This window comes from Rissa tridactyla, chromosome 7 (assembly GCF_028500815.1).
Source record: "Rissa tridactyla isolate bRisTri1 chromosome 7, bRisTri1.patW.cur.20221130, whole genome shotgun sequence".
Lineage (NCBI taxonomy): Eukaryota > Metazoa > Chordata > Aves > Charadriiformes > Laridae > Rissa > Rissa tridactyla.
Window position 1 is genome coordinate 30,247,039 of NC_071472.1, and position 9,271 is coordinate 30,256,309.

Genomic DNA, 9,271 nt, shown 5'->3' on the forward strand with positions numbered 1-9,271 from the left:
CACTTGGTCTTGCTGAGAAACATACAACTGTCTCCATGGGTTTTTAATTACACCTGTTACAGTGCATTTACCCAGGTATAAATCATCAATGCCAACTGCCCACAGCCATATCTTTCTGAAATTGTATTCCATTTGAACACTTCTGCTACCTAATAGCAAAGATGGCTTTGAAAATTTAGATGACAGACTAGAGAAGACCTGTGCGTGTGCTCTGTGGCGAGATGGCACACTTAGAAGGCTTTAGGCCTTATGGTTTCAAGAGCCATACTTAGCATATTTTTCAGGTTCTGAACAGTTTGGATTAGAAACTGATCTCAAGCCTTTCAGCTGGTTCCTACACCTACGACACGTGGGACGATATGCCTGGAAGTCATCAAAATTCAGCCCGTGTCTATCTTACTTGAACAACAGTGATGCTGACGGAACAACCACAAATGAAATAACAAATCAACAAGCTGATCTACATCCTTCCAGCATCACTTCCTAAAATGTGATGCAACCACACAAGCATACCACAGCCGTAGCTTACGTCTTGCACAAAACCTGAGCTCTTGCTAACATTAGGGAGTGTAGACCTAAAGCTAAAATTTGCAATTTTGCATTAACTGAAGAACACATACATTTCTTGCCTTGCTTTCATGTTCTGTCCAGGACTAGAAGCAGGAGTAGCTAGTAATTCCAAGGAAAAAAAAAAATATTTAAAAAAAAATGTTTCTGACCACAATGGAATATATCAGAAACCAAAATGTAGGGAGACAGTCTTCTCACATGGTCTGCAGTCCAGGTTTACCAGCTTAACAGAAATCAATAAGTCAAATAATGAGCTGGTATGGAATCCTGGACCGATGAAATCCATGGCAAAACTCCCATTGATTTTTCTGGGGCCAGGATTTCAGTCTGGCCAAACTGTGTCCAAATGCTGACCTTTTATAAAAAGCAGCAAACATCATGCAGCATTTTGTACAGGAATATATTCATATTCAGACAAACTGGAATGTTTTAGGGCAAGGAAATATACACGGGGTGACTTTGCTGTCAGGTCAAAATGGGCTCTGGAAGACAGTGTCCCCACTGTACGTGAAAGGAGGCACAAAGGAATACTCTACACTGCAGGCAGATAGTAGCCAAGTAGGGTGATCTGTGAAGCTACGGATTTTGGTATGAGAGCCCATGACTCCCTAGATCCATAACAAGAGTTATGTTATTCTCAGCAAGATACAAAGAGCTCAAATGTTACTCAGAAGCAGCAGCAAAGGTTTCCTTGTTGTGCAGGTTAAGAGAGGCTGGTGCTGTTTGGAAGAGATGAGTATGAGTTGGGTTTTCTGGAACTCACACATACCCAGCCACAGCACCTGGGCCCCAGATGGTTTGCTCTCTCCCAGCTGCTTAGCCCATGATCACCGCTCTCCTTCAGCGCACGGGACAATAACAAACAGGCATTCCTAGCACGGGAGCAACCTGGGTCTTGACTGTGGAGTTGTTCCTTCTGGTTTGAAATCTATACTGCTGTCTTAAAACAATACCTTACCGCTTCAAGCTGATGACAGCTGAACAATATACTCCACCTTAGACCGCCTGTTCGTGCCTGACTTGTGCGCGGTGTGTGCTCTTTTCACTTCCTGCCAGTGCTTACAGCCAGGCAGCAGTAAGAATTCAAGGGGTCCTCTGCTGCCTCTCGCTCTCCACACCTTTGTAGGCTTCTGCCTGTCCAGAACTGATGTTGGCTCTAGTGCTCTGATATTAGCTTCAGTTCAAAACATTATTTTAAGCTAATGAACAAATGAAAGCTAGCATAACCTGTCCCCAGGGATGAAAGGAAGAGCCAAGAGCAGATGTTGAAATATCAAAGTGATGATGTCAGTGAAACCTCTTTACAAAACAGTCAAGTGGAAAGACTGAAAAGGAAGGTTGCATTTTTCCTCCAATACAGGTCAAATAAAGAGCTAAACACTCCTCCTTCCCATCATTGCCGTACTACTAGAGATTGTGCTTTTTCAAATAATTTTCCTGATACAATCAATGATATTTACTTTCTTTATACAAGTTTACTGCTCTCACACTGTTAATCCCCTCTAGGCATTCAGAAAAAGAGGAATCTATTTCTTCTAGCTTTATTAGTGCAATGCAATTTTCCCACACCCAGAGCCAAATGAATTGTTTATGGTAATAAGTGATTTGTTTAATTTAGTCCATTTTTTCCTACTTCTGACTTGACCATCACATCATCCTAACTTCTATGTTTGTAGGATTAATTGTAAATATTCACCAAACAGATTATACAAATACATTTCAATTGATGAGTTGTTTGCAGAGCAATGTCTTTGAAAATACCCTATTTATTTTTACCCCCAAGGGTATGTGGCTGGTTGCCTAATTCACATGCCATTGTTTCTGACAGAGAAACTAAAACTTTTAAATTAGGAGAATAATGATGGAAGTATATCAGTTACTGAAGAGATAATAATGCCCCTGTATGGTGATCATCCAGATTAATATTAATCTATGTTAAAAATTGTTTACAAAATGTTTAGGACTCACAAATAAATTGTTAAACTAATGCCTTAAATAAACATGACTGCTGGAAACCAGGAGTGAGCTCTAATCATGAGAATAGTCATGAATCACTTTCTTCTAGTTCCAAAAGCTCTGCAGTTTACTAATTTATCTTTTATCCTGCAGAGCTGCTCTGTGAAAACCTCTGAGGATATTACATATAATACAAAACCCACGTGCAACTAATCATGGAAATTTGACTAATATTAACTAAGGGAAATTTGACTGAACAGGCAAAATGTTACACAGAATAATTTGTTTTGTAAAAAACATTTACAAAATTACTTCCAATTACAAAAGGAGGATTGAATTAATGATTATCTTTTTGATATGGCACATGGACACTTTGGAGACTTGTGAGAATATTTCTTAATAAAAAGCATGTGCAAGTACCTTAAGATGTAGAATGAGGACTAATGGAGTCATCAACAATAATCTGCTGAAGCCAAGGAAAAATGATTCCAGAAAACTTTATGTTTCTGAGGTATAAAAGTAAAAGCTCAGAAATTTAATCACAAACTCTAATTTTATCATAAAACCTTAGTAGACTTGGCTACAAAAATGTACTTTAATTTTTATAAACTCTCAGACTGTCCTGAAATCAGCAGAATGGGAGTTTTTACGTTGCTTTTAATAACCTCCAAAGCTTAGTGCGATATTAAAATTTGATTGTATTTTAATATCATCTGAAAGATTATCCAGACAGCTGCAATAAGCAATATGTAGCAGGACCTCCTCAGGTCAACCTTTGTGTATAGGAAAAGTTGAGATTATTCTGGTTTTATTAGATAGGAATCCATATGTATATGAGACAGCAGCAATGTGAAGTGGAAGCCTGTATACCTAGCTTTCTACTCCTAATAGTCACCTGCTGGCTCACATACAAGTTTCCTAGGTAGTTCTAGCACATGGTGTTTGGTTATCAGTTGCTTTTGGGATAATATCTGGTTTAAGGGCCAGGTGTAGCCTGTAAGAACAATACACTCGATCTGTAGTTTGCTGTCTCCCATAAGCCATTTAGTGGTGGTCATGCAGGTCAGCCATGTGATATGCAAGGCAAAGGACAGCAAAATGCCCGTTCATGTTAACAGTCTGTGCATGCACCTCCTGGTTCACGTGATGAGGGATAAGCCTGTGCTGCTACATGCCATTGGCATGTCCAGGCTACCAATATTTGTTGGCTCCATGGCCTAAGATACGTTAGGGCGGAAACCTAAACATTTAGTGCCCAGGTGGCTCCCTAAGGGACTTTATGGCTTGCACCAGTAGACAGAGTGGACACCTCTGGAATAAAGCATGGAAATTTTTTCCGCTTCTTGTGTGGATGTGACTTCTAATAAAACACATGGGTTTTTTTCCTCCTCTTTAAACCAGCAAGGGTTCCTATCCTCTGAAGCCACCAAGGTCTTTGTAAACAGCAAAATGGTTGTTTTCAATTTCCCATTTAAAGGAATAGTTTAAAGAAATGCTGACGTGTTGAATAAAAGCGGGCTTCTTTTCTAAGAAAAAGACCATTATAAAATTAATAAGTACTTCTCACAATTCACATGCATATCCAAATGAGTAAACAGATGCTTCCTACTGTGATTTGAAAGGGGCTTGCTACTGCTTTAGGCAGTTTTCACAGTTAAGAATCAGGAATTTTGATCCCTAGTTCCTGTGTGGAAAGATTTAAAACTCTTCCTAATATATTTATGATGTTTTCCTATGCAGTCCAGCACAAACATTTCCAGTGTGCTATGACTCAGTACTTTTTTTGAAGTGGAAGAAATACAATGAAAAGCCTGTTTCTCATAGTATTTTGGCAGAAAACAACTCTGTGGGCTGGTGTTGGCAACACCACAGTCTAAGAATAGGGCACTTCTCAGGCAGAAAGTTGTTGAATTTGGACATAAGCTAGGTTTGCCTAGGCGTAAAGAAGCCACTGTCTTCAGGGAAAGGAGTAATTTGGAAATGCTTATCCTACAAGTTAGAGTGTGTTAGTGTCTACCAAAATAATTATTTCCTGCAAGGCCTACTCAGAGAATGAAGTAATCTCAAAGAATACATTCCATTGTATGAGCGAGGTCGGTGGGTAGCCCCTCCAAAACTTCCTCAAAGGGGCTGGAGTGCATTGTATGGAGTGGTCTATTCTGGTTTCAATTGTTCATAAATATGAGTGATGCTTCCTTCGAAGTTTGTGTAAATAGGAAGAACCATAGATGGACAGTGCTTCACCACACATGTACCATGCTGATAGCCCTACTACCATCATTATAAAACGTAACATTTGGGTGAGACAAAAATTAATAGTACAATGAGGAAGTGAAAGAGTGAAAGCTTTTTAAAATGGACCTGATCATGACAGCCTTAAAACCTAATATTCTGAGCTGAGCCTGGGCTGTCCTGGTTCTGCTGAACCCAGTGAAGATGGAAGTGTTTTCTCTAGCTAAGGCTTTACCCGCAAATAGAGGCTATGTAGATTGTTCTCTACAAATAAAGGCAACACAGACAATTCCCTGGAAACCCCAGCTACAGCATTCCCTTACTACAGGTAATGTTTGCCAAATGACTCAAGTGTCTACACTGCCAGTTTGGTTTCATTCTTATTTCACCGCAGGGCTCTGGTTTCCTGATTACCCATACTGTTCACGTGCTGCTTTTGGCAACAATAATTTTGGTCAATTATTTCTCCCCCAAAGGAAATGCTGGCACAGTTGGCAGAACAGCCAACTCCAGGCAGATCATATTGGATGTGTACCTCACAGGCTTGGACTCCTGCTCTATGAGACTGCAGTTCAGCACAGGCCCAGAAAGCCTTCCTCCCTCAGCAGCCCTCCACACACCCTCAGACCTTGCAGGACCTGTGACACTCCACCTTGCCCTGAGATAGGAAAACACAGCCCTAGCAGACAGAAATCTTGTTACTGATATTTAGGGATCTATGTAACTTCTCTGGACAAGCTGCAGACCCCCCGGTCTGGAAGCTGTCTTTTTGCACAAAGCTGAAGTCTGAATTTGTCTGCTCAAGATTTCAAAGACGTAAGTTCTTTGGAAGTTCCTTTCTCTTATTTAAAATTGCTTGTAATATTCCTGCAGTGCTCATTCATATCTTTTGTTTTCAGCAGGATAAAGGAGGGAGAAAGAAATTCCTTTCCTCTTCAACAATAAGGCATTCTGAACTCCCTCATATACAGGTCACCACTCCTTTGTTGCCATATCCTTCATGCCTTTACTGGCTATTTTCCAACTTTTCCCATACCCCTCTCCTTAGGAAGGACAGAAGATCACTGGCCTGCCATTCACTGCAGAAATGGAAAAGCTAGCCCAGCTCCCTCCAACTGCCTGGCAGCAGCTCTAAAACAGAGGCTGAGAAGAGCTCAGAATTATTTTTTCAGGGTCTCTTTGCTCTAGCAGTCCCAAGCATCAGGTCCTCATCTGAAGTAAACTGGAACAATTTTGTCAGCTTCAATGGCAATATGGAGGGGTCTCACTTACCTTTTCCACCCGAGAGAAACAAGGAGCAGGCAGTGCAGTTAACAGAAATTATTCTCCCTCCAACCTTAATCTGAAAACTCTTTTTATCGCAGAACATTTAGCATATACGTACTCACCTGTGGGCTTTATTTCAGGGGTTCCTACCTAAACATGTGACCTCTAACAAAACAGCAGTCATATGTCATATTACAGACAGGTGATAGATGGAGCTAATCATGCAGCTTTGAGACATTCCCTCTCTACCCATTAATCCACCTACTTTGAGACTTGTTCTAACAGTCCAAACCAGGAATAGGTACAGCCAGAAGAAACAGTTACAACTTTGAAGCTTGGATGAGATTTTTAACTTGAAAAGAGCTAGGAATGTACATGTGTGAACTCCTACCCTTTCCCAACAAACACTAATGAACACCTTCCAGCTATTGGCATTAAAAATCATCAGCCTGTCAGGGAAATGTTTCTTTCCCCAAATACAGAAGGCTTCCCTCAAGCTCCCTCTCAAATTTATATGTGTTTGATGGTAGCACTTAGTCCTTTATTAGTGACACATTTATGGGCTGCTATCTTGAGGGCTGGAAACAAAAATTTCACATCTTTCCAGAAAAAGAAAGCTCCCTTTCCACTGTGACATGTCATATTAAGCTTTGGCCCTGGAAGGTTCCTACGTACCAGACATCAGTTGTAACATCTTAAAGTACAAAAAACAACTTAAAATTCCTTCTGAAGGAGTATATTGATTTTCCTTTTTAAGTGTGATGGTTGTACTTGTGGTATGAAGGCATCTGGATTCACAGAAAGGGTGAGAAAAGACTCACAACACAGTGAAAATTCATGGGTATGCACGGGAAACGACAACATAGAATGGAAACCATCAGAAAACTGATCAGACCTTGGAAGCTAGAGAGCGCAGGGCTACTCATAGAGGTTCCGAGCTCTACCACTACCATGAGGTATGTCCTCAGGCACGTCTCTTCACCTTGCTGTGATTCCATTCCCCATCTGTAAAGTGAAGATAACAACATGTAACTTTATGAAGAGCTTCAGATGACAAATGCAACATAACTCCTTAGGATTAGTTTACTGGACACAGTAGAGGGTTAATAACAGATCATGCATTGTCTCCTTAGTTAGAAATAACATGACTATTTGTTAAACTCTTTCTGTCACCCCATGTACTACCATCTGTACCAAGTATGCATAGCACTATTCATAACAAATCATTACTTGCATCAGCAATGGAAGAAAAAAGATGTTTTAAGATTTGCAGTTGTAGGAAAGAAAGCATTTACTCTAGTAGCTGACAATATACAACCATGCAGAACAAGCAGAATAAAGCCTACCTAGACTACTCGCTCAAGGTACTCGCTCATGATTCTCCATGGTGGGGAAGAAAGAGGAAGATTCTCTCAGACAACTCTTAAATTTAGTATTTGTATGGAGTTGCAGGATAGTCCAGGGGCTTAAAAGTTAATTGTCTATAGTACTTAAATAGGAATTTTAGGGACCTACTGTTCTCCCATTAGACTGGAGTCCTCAGGAATAAGTGAATGATAGTATATTGTTGCAATTACTCTTCTAGTATGCATGTACATTTTTAATTTGCCTGAACAGAAGTATGTGCTGGGAACAATTATGTCACTACACAACTTCCAGTGACTGAAGGGAGACGTCATTTATTTTAAAATTAGCTTCTAAACTATCCACTTATTTAATCATAACAAATTTGGAATCTCTTCCTTGACTTTAACAGCTGAAAACGCTTGGCTCAGGATATGGGTCATTACTTCCTCCGCCTTTAACACAAAGGCAAACTAGCAGACTGCTTGGGATTTTTTGGGACTCTTTTAAAGATAATAGAGATAATCCTCTGAGAAACCATACTAGATCATATCAGCGTTTCTCTAAAACTCAGGTCATAGCTCCTGTCAGTGCTTGGTTTTCTTAACAGTAGGCATGAAAAGCTGCGGTCAGATACCTGTGCTGTTATTTTATTTACATACTGTGATGAGTAGAAAGCCCAAGCCCATAGTCTAGAATCTTGTGTACCCTGAAAGTCCATTTATAAACCTCTCATTTACTTGGACTGTAATTTCAGCTATTTTGTGATGGGATGGAGAACTTCTTTTTCCCAAACACGGCCAAATTGCATTTTTAGCTCTTTCGGTGCTCTCACAGCTCTAGCTCCACTGAAATTATAATGTTAGTCTGGATTTCCATCACTGTGACAGCAAGCAGAGCCTGTCTGCCAGCGTACAGACAGACTCAACAGACTGAAATCTGAATGGAAAAGGGGTAAGAATAGGAGTGAATAGTGGCTGAATTAATGTTACTACAGAACACCCTTGGGTAATGCTCAGAGAAGGAGAGATGCTTAGAGAGGTGGCAGAATAATGAAAAATTAAGAGTGAGGGCATATCAGGGGACATTTACAGGGTTTTTTTTTCTTAGAAAAACTTTTATGTGGTTTGTCCTAAGTGCAAGACGGCTTGCTGAAAGCTATAATATTATCTTCCTTTACCCTTATGATAATTTTGGCAACAGATAAAGATCATACATGTGATATGAAAAAGTCAAGTATCTAAGTGATGGGAAATGAACTGTTTAAATTAGAGCAAGAGCTGCAATTTGGAGAAGGAAAGGAGATGTACCCTCGGGAACACAATGATGATTTGTGCCCTTTTAAAATCCTAGAAAACCAAGAAGTGCAGATGAGCCAAGAACTATTTTGGGAAAAAAAAAAAAAATGCCCCTCCTTACTCCAGGGATCAAAGAGGAAACCATTAGGCAAAGCTAAAATCTTGACTGAAGGACCAGAGGCTCTGGAAAGAACAATACTGGTACCACTGTTCATTAGCACAGAGAGAAATGACACATCGCAGCTTGGGCTCTAGGGCCACAGTGGATAATCCATCATTTCTCAGTGGCCCCTCTTGCCTCTCCTCTATTCCACCAGTCCGGTCCCTGTTTGCAGTTAGTGCCTTGGTCTGCCCACACCATGGCACAGAAGGAGCAATAAGGGATGGAAAGGAATAAATGGGTCCAGAGACACCCTTAAGACAGTGCACACTGTTGCCTCCTGGTTTTTGTTAGTAGTACTCCTAGAGCAGAATGTCTTCCTACACAATTGTTTCCACAATCAGATTTCCATCTAAATGCTGCCCCTTTGTCAACATATGCCAGTGCAATGAATAGCAGTAGCACTCTCTCTGCAGTATACTCTGCTATTTCTGCTAAGAGGGGA

The 9,271-nt window shown here is 40.4% G+C and overlaps 1 protein-coding gene across 1 annotated transcript in view; it reads right to left on the reverse strand.

Moving 5' to 3' along the window:
• The window catches only part of RAPH1 (Ras association (RalGDS/AF-6) and pleckstrin homology domains 1), a 154,197-nt gene extending 147,168 nt beyond the window's left edge, over positions 1–7,029 (reverse strand). Inside the window, exon 1 of the mRNA XM_054210034.1 lies at positions 6,920–7,029. The gene's annotated coding sequence lies outside the window, so the exon portion shown is untranslated. The remainder of the gene's footprint in view (positions 1–6,919) is intronic.
• Between the last annotated feature and the right edge of the window lie 2,242 nt (positions 7,030–9,271).